A 12,275-nucleotide genomic window follows, 5' to 3' on the forward strand; every position below is an offset into this window, starting at 1 on the left:
TTAAAACTGGCCTTCAAACAGCTTGCCACCTGTAAGTGTTGGACTGAATAGCCCACTACCCACTCAATCATGCAATTGCTTTTTTTATTTATTTTTTTGTCACCAGTAAACTACTGGTTTTCCTTGTTCTAAAAGGGAGAGTATTACACAGTAAACCAACTCAGCAGTAAAAAATATCTTTTTAAATTTAATATTAAAACATGGGACTATCACAAACCCGTTGTTATTCCTGGTATCTGCTATATCGTTTTTTACTTCAACTCCCAAATGCATCAGCCTATCATTGTGGACTCACTTGCGCATAAATATCAAGTCACCTTTTAATAGCCCCTAATTGGTAGCAAACATGGACAGTCTGTCCAATCTGTTCTTATAATCCATCTCCTTAACTCATTCACTCCAATGAGGCTCAGGAAGTTTGTAATGTGCCTTCCAATGGGCGGAGCCTCAGCCTTTTGACAGAATCAAATTATGTCCTCTCATTTCAAACAAATGTTCATATCTCTGGAACCACTGGGGTTATGAAAGAAGTATAAATGGCAATCCCTTTAGCACAAACTGTTTTTATTGTAGTAGTATTCTTTAGGTTCTAGGTCTTAAACTGAATTTTAGACATCAGAGTACACACAGTAACCATTATGTTTGTAATATTTTATGAACAACTTTGAATATCTCAGCAAAAACTCAAGTTACACACATACTGTTAGCAGCATTTTATTCATCTAGCTGAGAGCTTTCATATGAGGCTAAGGAGTTCTGTCTGTGTTACTTGATTGTTGAGATATTTAGAAAAACGGGAACATTTATATCTATATAAATTAATATCATAAAAACAACAGTTAATATCTATTTACCTGCACCAGACAGAGGTCAAATATTAATACAGTTGAGTTTGCCATTGTGTAAGATTCAAGATGAAATCTTTTAAAACCTTGTACATAGCATGGTTTTTGGAATTATCGATGCAAATATGAACAAACTTTTGACATCTAGAGGCGTCAGTAGGAGGTGACTGCAGATGCACCTGGAGGTGTCACTCAGATGTAATAAGTTAACTTGTTCTATTTGTTTTGTATATAGGATTGCTACCTTTTGCAATGCCAACAACTGGACCAAAGCCACGGTCCTCAACTAGCCCATTCCCATCCATGTTCATGCCCATTTTATGACGTGAATGGATGCTTCATCAAGGCAGAGCATCTCCTTGACTTATTTAGTTTTTTTTTTTATTTTTACATAATCTCAGACTTATTTGCCTTGCATTACTTTATTTTTTTATTTTAATTAATCTCAGACCTCACCTCTTTGCCAGTAGTGTTTCCTTCCTCCTCCTCTCCCCTCTTGCCCCTATATCCCTAAATATGTCTCAGCAACTGGCTCCCAATATTCTGCTTTTGCAATACATTATATAAGACACTTGGGTGATAAAAGTGGTTTGGGAGGGTTACAGTTGGCACATACCTCCTTAAAAGGGAATCCCTTCACACCCTCCGAACCAGTCTTTTTGTCAAGATTTTCAACACTTGATGATGCTGGGAGTTATAGATCAATCACATCCCCAACACTTTTCACTGAGGTGGTTTTACCCCTTTTGTCTCAGGTTTGCAATCAATGCTCCTGCTTATCATCACATCGCCATAACCACCGGCTTCACAAAATGTCTTGAATTTTCTGTATCTAGGTCACATATCAGTTTTGTTCATTACTCTTTGGGTTATCCACAGTTCCAAGGCTGTTTGCAAATAACTCGTTGCAGACTGCAAGGCATTCACATATTTCCCGATATCAGGAGTCCTTAGCATGACTTTCTTCTCTCCCTACCCCCCTGGGGTTCCAGATAAATGTTCAAAAACCCTTCTTGATTCAGTCACACAGGACTTTGTATCTCAGCAAAAAGCTTTTCTTACCAGGCAAAAGTTACATTTTTATCTGGAAACTTTCTTGAACCTCTTCAATCAGTCTCAGACTTTGTCAAAACAATATTTCAGGGTTCTAGGGTTCACAACTTTTATGATTCTTAAAATTCCTCTCACCAGGCTACATAACAAAAACATTGAATGTTAACAAAAAAACACATGCCCAATATTTTCTTCATCTAGAATTTCATATTCAAATTTGGGAACTGCACGGATGGAGACAGCAAATGGCTAAATAGCCCATTCCAAGTCCATCTGTAAGTACAGAAACCTCAGATTTTGCTTAAGGAGCAGATTCTATGGGGGTCCAAGTCACAAGGCTTGTGGAACTCAACAGCCTGATCAAAGCACATGAATGTCAAAGAGACATTAGGAGTGATTCAGGCCATACAATCTCTTCCTTGTGTGTGGTTCCTGGGACCTCTACAGGTGATTACAGGCAACATCACAGTGATATGGTACAAAAGCATTCAGGGAGTACCATGTCTTACCCTTGCTGGACATGATGGCTTAGGAGGTAGGTATTGTAAGTGGTTTAACCCTAAATGCATCTTACATTCTATCAGCGCAAAATATATCAGCAGACAAGATGAACAGAGGGCCAGGACAGAATCTAATGAATGGAGCTTGAATGAAGTTTTTTTTCAGTAATTGAGCATTTTGTGGGCAACATCACAAATAGATTTGTTCTCATTTCAAAATAACTAAATACATTCTGTGCCAAATCTCCCACCAAGCATACGTTTAGAACAGACAGATTCTCATTCCCATGGTCAAACGTTCCTTAAACCATTTACACCCTTTCCACTCCCTTCATTCTAAACATTCAGAAAGGCTCTTCAAAAAACATTGTGGTGGCCCCCTTTTGGCCAAGGCAACATTGGTTCTCCCTTCTTATGGAACTGGTGAAGGGGCAATTAACACAAGCTTCTTTACAGAATGGACCTAGTCATACAAGATACATTTGAACTCGTTACACTCTGAAGAAGTTTCAGACAATGTTTTAAGATGAAAGTGCTTTTTTATTAACATTTTTTTTCCAACTTAGTCCATTTTGTATATATTTTCTTGCTCTGGAATATTGTTCAACATGTTTTTTTCTTTTATTTTGCATGAGCTGACAGTTTACTTGTGTTTCCTGAAGACGTACACATTGGAGTTTGATACAGGTCAGTGTCAAACATTCAACTAAGTGTCTTGCTGATTCAATTTTGATATCTTTTAGGCAACTCTTTCACAAGGACATACAGTGGGTATTAAAGGAGGCAAGAAAACCTTCCACTAGGAAATCTTATATTGTCAAGTGGAAAGGATTTTCTCTTTGGTGCATAGCCAAAATCAGCGACCCTATCATGGATTATGTATCACTGATAGTTAAATATTTGTGTGAATTATTGGCCTTTAAAAAAAACACAAAAAACACAAACACTCCAAACCAAGAAGAAACACAGCAGGATCCAAACCAATCAGTTTATAGTGAAAAAAAAAAACAGCCCTTGGATTAAACCACAACCATAATGAAGGATATAACAGCAAAACACACCAAATAATAAAATCCAGTATGTTTATTCAAAACACTAAGCACTTACGTCCCTACATATAAAACAGGACTTCCTCAGAGTACCAGTTGATAAAGAATTTCCATAATATACAACACTTGTCTAATAAAGTGCCCTTCCTTAATAATCTGTTTAATCAGTTTAATCAATGTTGCCTAGACACTAAAAATCTCTCCAATTAAGAACACTTGTTAAAGTGTTAGAAATGTGCCAATATCCATACAAAATGTTGTTAAAAATACTTACTACCAACATATTTAAAAATACATTTGATTAAAAATTATCCTTATGATCTGCTTTGTATAAACTTTTGTCAGCTATACAATGCCTTTATTTTCAACCAACAAAGAAGAGATCAAGTGTCATTTAAACCAAGAGGAACAGTGGCATCTGTTTATTTGTCATTTAAATTCCCTGCACTCCAATCTAATCTTCCATGGCCCTCCCCTCAAATCACTGTCAAGTACTTCTATTACAAAAAAGCAAACTTGTGTCCAGCATGTTTTTGAATATGTTTCCACAGGGCATTTTTGGGTTCTTGTTTTTTTTTTTCCTTACATGTTAATACACCCTGTCTTTCAAGGCCCTCCCAGTTTTACCAATATAGAAGGACTTATATTTCCTGCATAACGCAACAAACAGTTTTATTGGTGTCACAGTTACACTTCTTTGGGCATATTATTCTGCCAAAGCCTTTCAAAAATATACTACCTCTTTCTGATATATATGGACACTGGGAACATCTCCCACATTTTGCCATCCCTTGGTTGTGACCAATAACTTTAGGTAGTTGAAATCCTTTTTATTAAATTTTTTATGTTATGATCTCTTCTAAAAATAACCATAGGTGTCATCCTTGCCTTCTTCGTATCCATGTCACAAATATCAAAAACATTCCAATTATTATTAATAATAATGTTTGTTATGGCTCCCATGTTACTGTTAAATGTTATTACACATCCTTTGTTGCAATTGTGGCCAGTAGTGGTCCCAGTAACTACCAACCCATCACTGGACCCCAAAACGGTGGGCACTTTATTAGATGAACGTTATATATTATGGACCTTCTTTATCAACTGGTACTTTGAGGAAGTCCAGTTTTATATGTAGGGATGAAAGTGCTTAGTGTTTTGAATAAACATACTGGATTTTATTATTTGGTGTGTTTTGCTGTTATATCCTTTGTTGTGGGTGTGGATCAACCCACAGGCTGTTTTTCTTTTAACTTTAAACTGTTCATTTGGATCCTGCTGTGTTTCTTTTTGGTTTGGGTTGTTCATGTTTTTCCTGTTTTTTTTTTTACAGTTGCAGTGATCTTTGACCCAACAGTGATGTCACTTCCTTTATTTGAGGAGGGAGTTGAATGGCATGTTGGCAGCCCTAGTTGAGTGGAAACTTCTTGGGGAAATTTGACTCATCTGGTTGAATTATTAACGCAAACATTTAACGGTGTGTGTGAAGCAATAAATGTTCCTGTATTATTGGATGGACAGCAACTGGAAAATTCACAGAGCAACAAAAGAGCACTGTTTCCACAGAGGGAAACAACAGTTTGTACACCTACTGAAGACATTCAATGTATGTGACCTAATAATTAAATGTTAAATAATTGTAATTGAAAAAATTGCAATTCAGGTACTGAACATAAATGTTTTATTTTGAGTGACTGGCTTTATAATGATTTTGAGTTTGGGCAAAGTACTGTACAAATTAATGGTTCGGGTCCTGCTTTAACTTAACAGCTTTGCACTTATGAAAATGAACTTATTAAGTACCATAAATTACAGGTCAAAAATTGTTATTTTTGGGAGTGCATTAAACAAGGTATACTACCCAAGGGACTGGGGACTTGAAAGTTCCCTACTGGTTTGAAAGAGGGTTTGGCTTTACATTATGATGTTTTAGTTCTCTTTGATTGCCATGGGTGTGAATTGATGGAAATACTTATATGACCTAACCAAGCTACAATGGATATTTTAGAGACTGAAATTTTTCAGTTGGACACTATTATTTCAAAAGACCCATTGTTTGAACACTATATGGGTGATTACAATATCATATTTATTAAGGTTGATAAATTATTAAATGAGGTGAAAAACAAAAAAGAAAAACTGTTATGGAATAAGGGTGATTGTGAAAGACAAAATGGCCTATCCAAAAACCTCCTGCCTAGTCTAATAGTGGTATATATGGCCAAGAAGTATGTTCTGAGGAATTTACTCAGTTGGATACTAATACATGTGAGGTCCCTTTAGACTTCTCACCACTCCGAAGGTCAGAGAGGTTAATCAATCAGAGAAAAGGGATCAGAATGGTGGAACTGCCCCAACAGTATTTGAACTAAGAATCCCGAGGGCTGCTACCACAAGAGAGGAGGAGGGGAGGTGGGAGGATGAACTTGTACTCCATGAATCACCAGTGATTGTGTTGAACCATAGGTGTGATTTCAAAATTCATAATTTCAGTTCTCTCCCTATTACTGTTGACCATGCTTCTTTGAAAAGGGAATGACATTTGTATCATCTAGGAGGGGGAATTTAATACATACTTATATTGATTTAGAGTTATTTAGTAGTAAATTAAACCTAGGAGTTTTGTTGTGAGACCCTATTGTAAGAAATATAGATACATTTAAATGGCCCAGTTTGTATAATCCCCCATTGCACCCAACAATAATGCTATTTGAAAAACTCTGTGAATGTGACATTACAAAACTATTTAATGATAGAGAAGTTGCACATAATATAAACGTTAGTGAGGATGAAATGAGATTACTGAGAGATATTTGTTAAAACAAACAACTGAGATGTTTGAAACCTGACAAGGGAGGTAAACTGGCTGTAATGGATAGCATAGATTATAACTCCAGGATGGAGGTTTTGTTATTGTCTGATAATTAAGAGGAGGCATTCAGAAACCAAATTAATATAGTCCACTCAAAAATAGATAAGTTGATTTATGATCTAGTTATGCAAGGTCAGATTACGAAACAGAGTATAATTTCTTGAGAATCGAGTTCCCATGAATACTAGCTATTTCTGGAATACCAAAAATTCATAAGGATACTCATGACCCTTCTTTGTGCCCAACAGTCAAAGTTAAAGGTTCAAAAACCTATGGGATGGCTAGATATATAGATCTGAAATTAAAAGGCATCTTTTACAATGTGAGTGAGATTTTTAAGTAAAATTCACAAGGATGTGTATGCTGAACAACTTATATTAGCAATGACTGATGTAAAAGATTTATATTCAGTTATACCTCATGAATGCAGCACTGATTGGTTAGTTCAATATTTGAGCAAACAAGATCAGTTGGACAACACTAGGACTGAGGTCTTAAGGTTCTTAATGGAGATGGTGTTAGATAATAATTTTATTTGGTTTGAAAGGACTATTTTCAAACAAAAAGTGGTGTGGCAATGAGGGTAGCATGTGCCCCCAGTTTTTATTTATTTATTTAACATTTGTTTACTAGAAAAGTCCAACTTGGAATGAAGCCAATTTTCAGTGGAGACCCGGGAAGTTGGACTTCTCCCCCCCCCTCCCCACCAAAAGGGCAAATATCTATCCCAGCAGAGTGCTGCCCCCCTGACATCTCAGATGCTCAGGTAAGAGCTGCCCTCTCTAAAGCAAAAAACACAGCATCAATGGGACCAGACGGTGTCCCGGGTTGCATCCTACATGAACTCCAAGAACAGCTAAACCCAAACATAAAACTACTGTTCAATCTCAGCCTTACTACAGGGTATGTACCCAAAGAGTGGCGTACAGCAACGGAGGTCCCTCTCCACAAAGGTGGTGCCTCAACGGATCCAGGAAACTATCGCCCCATAAGCCTGACTAGCTTGGTCTGCAAAGCTATGGAAAGGATCATCATGGACCTTATAAATAAAGATATTGGGGACCTACAGACACTGGATCCTACCCAGTTCGGCTTTGTTAAGGGCAGATCCTGCCTCTTAAACCTGGTTGATTTCTTTGAAACAGTCACCAAGGCTATTGATGAGGGGAAGGTGGTCCACACAGCCTACCTGGACCTCGCAAAAGCCTTCGATACAATACTCCACTCGGGCATTATATTATACACCAGCTTAAATATAAACCCCTATGTCACTAGATGGGTTGCAAACTGGCTCAAGGACAGAACCCACATGGTTAGAATTGCTGGAGCCATGTCAGACTCCAAACCAGTTACAAGGGGCGTCCCACAAGGGTCAGTCCTGGGACCTCTCTTGTTCGGTATATATTTCTTAGCGGTACAGGCCAACACGGAAGGACTGTGGCTGACCAAGTTCACAGATGACTGCAAACTGGGCGCCATAATCGACTTTCCAGCTGACACAAGCATCCTCCAAAAGGGCCTCATAGAAACAGACAACTGGTGCCAGAGCTATGGCCTCAAGCTAAACGCCAAAAAGTGTATAGTCATCCCCTTTGGCAAAAACAAAGTGCCCACAAATTACCACATAAGTGGTAATCCATTAAGTACGGAAGAAGTAATTAGGGACCTGGGGACCCAAGTTGATAGGAATCTCTCATTTGACAACCACGTGGCCAAAGTGGTTAGAAAAACATTTTATATAGCCCACCTAATCATGAAGGGATTCACATCTAGATCAGGGGAGGTCATCGTCCCTCTTTACTCATCCCTCATCAGGTCCATAATTGAGTACAATGCCCCTTTTGGGATGTACCTTACCAGACACCTGCAGCAACTGGAAAGACCCCAAAAGTACCTCACCAAGAGGATCAAAGGGCTCAAACAGATGCCATATGCTGCCCGGTTAAAGAAACTCCAGCTCTACTCAGTGGCATACCGCCTGCTCAGAGGCGATCTGTGCCTGACATATAAAGCCATGTCCAACCCGGAATTAATGATGCTTCACCTCAGAAACTCCAAATCCCATCGAGCTACGCGCTTGAGAGACTTGAACCTCAGCACTGAAATAAATAGGACATGCTGGAGGGACAGATTCATAACCCAGAGTCTCCCTTCACTCTGGAATAAAATCCCAGTCCAGGTTAGGCAGAGTCCCTCATTGACTCCCTTCAAGAGGAATCTTGATGAGTGGATGGGGGATCGTAGGTTTACCCTGGGTATCACTTCTGTGTCACTATTAGACAGAGGCACAGTATACTAACCTCAAAAAAAGGGCATAGCAAAATTAATTTAAAATGGGTGGTGAAAGCCAAACACACTTTGGCTAGGCTTATAAATGCCCTAGGGCAGATAGCCTAGTATGAACCTATGAATAAATGTTCCAGACACATGTCTTTGTAACATGGGAGGAAACCAGAGTACCTGGAGAAAACCCACACAAATGCAAGGAGGACATATAGACTCCACACAGAAGGCACTTCAGCCGAGAATCGAACTGGAGAACCTTTTGCTATGAGGCAACAATGCTACCACTGCACCACTGCACCATCTAATGCCAATACAGTTGCCAGTACAATACAGTTTTATGCATGCCATACATACCAATACAGTTTTAGCATATTCGGAACACCACTACATTTTTAACTTAGGGCTTGAAAGTGGCTGGGCACTTTATGGGTGCTTTTATTTATTTTCATTTTATTGATGTTTCTTTATTGGGAAAGTCCACTGGACCAGAATGAGTCCATTTTCAGTGGATGCCCACGGGAAAAGCTCCAATATTACAACAGCAATTAAATACAAGTTTCAAAAGTACAAACATTTGAGAAGCAAAAAAAAAACATCCATACCAGCATACAAATCATCAGAAGTCCAAAAGTAACATATGTACAGCTTAAGACAGAACAAAATTCAGTAGTTTCAAAAGCAGACATAAGCATCTCAATTCTGTTTCGCTTATAAGAGGTTACACAATATGAGACAGATAAGTATAGAAGAAATACAATATTTCATAGAAAATTAAATCTGCAGAGGGTTAAATTTATTTACAGGGATTGCCCGAAGGAAGTCCTCACTTCAATAAATTGCTAGAAGTGTGGTTAGGTAGACTGAAATGAAACACAAGAAGTGAGAGAGAGAGAGAGAGAGAGAGAGAGAACTTGAGAGTGGGGCTAGTATAGGAGCAGGAATAGTTCTCAAGAGTAGGGAAATCAGGTGATTGCATCATGTGGAGAGGAAAAGCCAGTAGAGCAGTTACATATCCACTTAGAGAAAAGGTACTTTTGTAGAGCAGTTTTAAAGCCAGAAGGACTTTGTTCACTGTGGATAGAAGAGGGAAGGTTATTCTATAGTTTAGCTATGGTCCAGGAGTATAGAGGCTTTCCTGCTGCTATGTTGAGTTTATGAATATGGAGAAAGTATTGGTGTTCTGATCGTAGTGGTCTAAGGGGAGTGTAAGTAGTTAGGAAGGAGCTGAGGGTGGGCAGTCTTGTGATTTATGATTTAATTTATGTCTGGTGGTAAGATGGAGGAATAGCAAGTGGGGGAGGGGGGTTCGAGCCCTTGAAATGTTCTTAATGCGATACAATGATGGGAAGAGTGACGGTTATTTGTAGCAAATTTGGAGATTTTATTGTAACAGGATTCTAGTTTTAGTTTTGACGCAGACTGTAAATTAATTAATAAAGGTGCGCCATAGCTTAAGGTGGGTAGTAAATAACAGAGTGCTAATTCTTTTTTAGTTGGTAAGGAGAGGAATCTATTATGCCTATATAATAGTTCTAGGTTTATGTGTTTTATTTATATTGGACTGGATATGCAGATCGAATTTTAGGTCTTCGCCAATTATGACTCCTAGCAGTTTAGTACTGATTCAATTTTTGTAGAGTTTTATGAGAATATGTTGAAGTCTACTTTGTTGAAGGATGTATTTCTTTTGAGGGTGAACAACATAAATTTGGTTTCTTTTGGCATTTTGAGAAAGGTGGTTTTTATGGAGCCAGGATTCCACAGTAAAGAAGGCAGCTTGGGTATTTTGTTGTAGTATAATGGGATTGGGAGAGGCACAGACTATAGTTGACTTATCTCCATACTGAACAAGGGCTGCATTTGGAATAGTTTGGTGAAGACTGTTTATGAACATATTAAACAGAAGAGAGCCTAAAAGTCAGCCTTGTGGTACACCGGTAGGTTTATGAAGGTAGAGGGAAACAGAGTTATGCCATTTAACAGCTTGTTGCCTGTTTGAGAGATAACTTTTAAACCAGTTGAGAGACTGGGAGGATGATCCTACAGAAGATAGTTGGGCTAAGAGGATGAAATGACAAATAGCATCAAATGCTTTTGATAGATCCAGAAAGAGAGCAGATACTGTATGACCTGAGTCACTGGGTTTGTTGATGATATCTAAGAAGGACACTAGGGCTGTAGATGTACTGTGCCCAGGACATAATCCATGTTGGGTTGGGGAGAGGATGTCCTGAGTCATGGGCTTTATTGACAATATCTAAGAAGGACACTAGGGCTGTAGATGTACTGTGCCCAGGACAGAATCCATGTTGGGTTGGGGAGAGGATGTCCTGAGTCATGGGCTTTATTGACAATATCTAAGAAGGACACTAGGGCTGTAGATGTACTGTGCCCAGGACAGAATCCATGTTGGGTTGGGGAGAGGATGTCCTGAGTCATGGGCTTTATTGACAATATCTAAGAAAGACACTAGGGCTGTAGATGTACTGTGCCCAAGACAGAATCCATGTTGGGTTGGGGAGAGGATGTCCTGAGTCATGGGCTTTATTGACGATATCTAAGAAGGACTTTAGGGCTGTAGATGTACTGTGCCCAGGACAGAATCCATGTTGGGTTGGGGAGAGGATGTCCTGAGTCGTGGGCTTTATTGACGATATCTAAGAAGGACATTAGGGCTGTAGATGTACTGTGCCCAGGACGGAATCCATGTTTGGTTGGGGAGAGGATGTTCTGAGACGTGAGCTTTATTGATGATATCTAAGAAGGACATTAGGGCTGTAGAAGTACTGTGCCCAGGACGGAATCCATGTTGGGTTGGGGAGAGGATGTTATTGCTTAGAAGGTACTGGAGAACTTGTTTCTGGAGACATTTTTCCAGAATTGTGGAGATGGGGGAAAGTAGAGCAATGGGTTGAAATTTAGAAATGTCAGAGGATGGTTCACATTTATGAAATGGCAGGATAATAGCTTTTTTCCAGAGGCAAGGTAAGTAGGATTCTTGGATGGACCTGTTAATTAGGATGCCGATAGGGTAGGCTACAGCATCCACTGTGATTTTAAGGAAATTGGCAGGAATTTTATCGGCTGAATTAGAGCAGCATTTTAGGTTTAGAAGGAATTTTTTTTAATAGAGAAAGTAGAGACAGGGTAGAGGTTAAATACAACTTGGGGGGGAGGCTCCTGTACACAGTTTTGAGATGGGATTTAGGGCTGATGAGATTGGGAAGTGAAGGAGGAGAAGAGGGTCGTATTGGTATGTGGTTGTTTGACAGGGGTGAAGAAAAGGAAGCAGTAATATTACCTATAGTATCTATGAAGTAAGAGTTAAATTTAGAGGCAGTTTGTTGAGGAGGCATGCTAGGGTAGGGGTTTGGATTGGAGTTGTACCAGGGTTTAAGAGATTATTGATAGAGGCCCAGAACATTTTGGGATTGTTCTTCCTATTTGTTTGTAACTTTCAGAAGTATTGTTACTTGTCTTTGTGGATGTACTTTTTGGCTTGGTTTTGGAGCTGTTTGTAATGACTGAGATCATTGGGATTCTTAGATTTGAGCCAGCGCTTCCAGGCTTTGCCCCTGTTTTGCATGATTTCTCTAGTAGATGTAGACAGCCAGGGGGCATGATTGGATTTAATTATTTTGTTCTGATAGGGCTCAGCTGTGCAAGATAT

Source organism: Protopterus annectens, chromosome 4.part0, assembly GCF_019279795.1.
Source record: "Protopterus annectens isolate FY-2018-M chromosome 4.part0, PAN1.0, whole genome shotgun sequence".
In the NCBI taxonomy this organism is placed as follows: Eukaryota; Metazoa; Chordata; order Ceratodontiformes; family Protopteridae; genus Protopterus; species Protopterus annectens.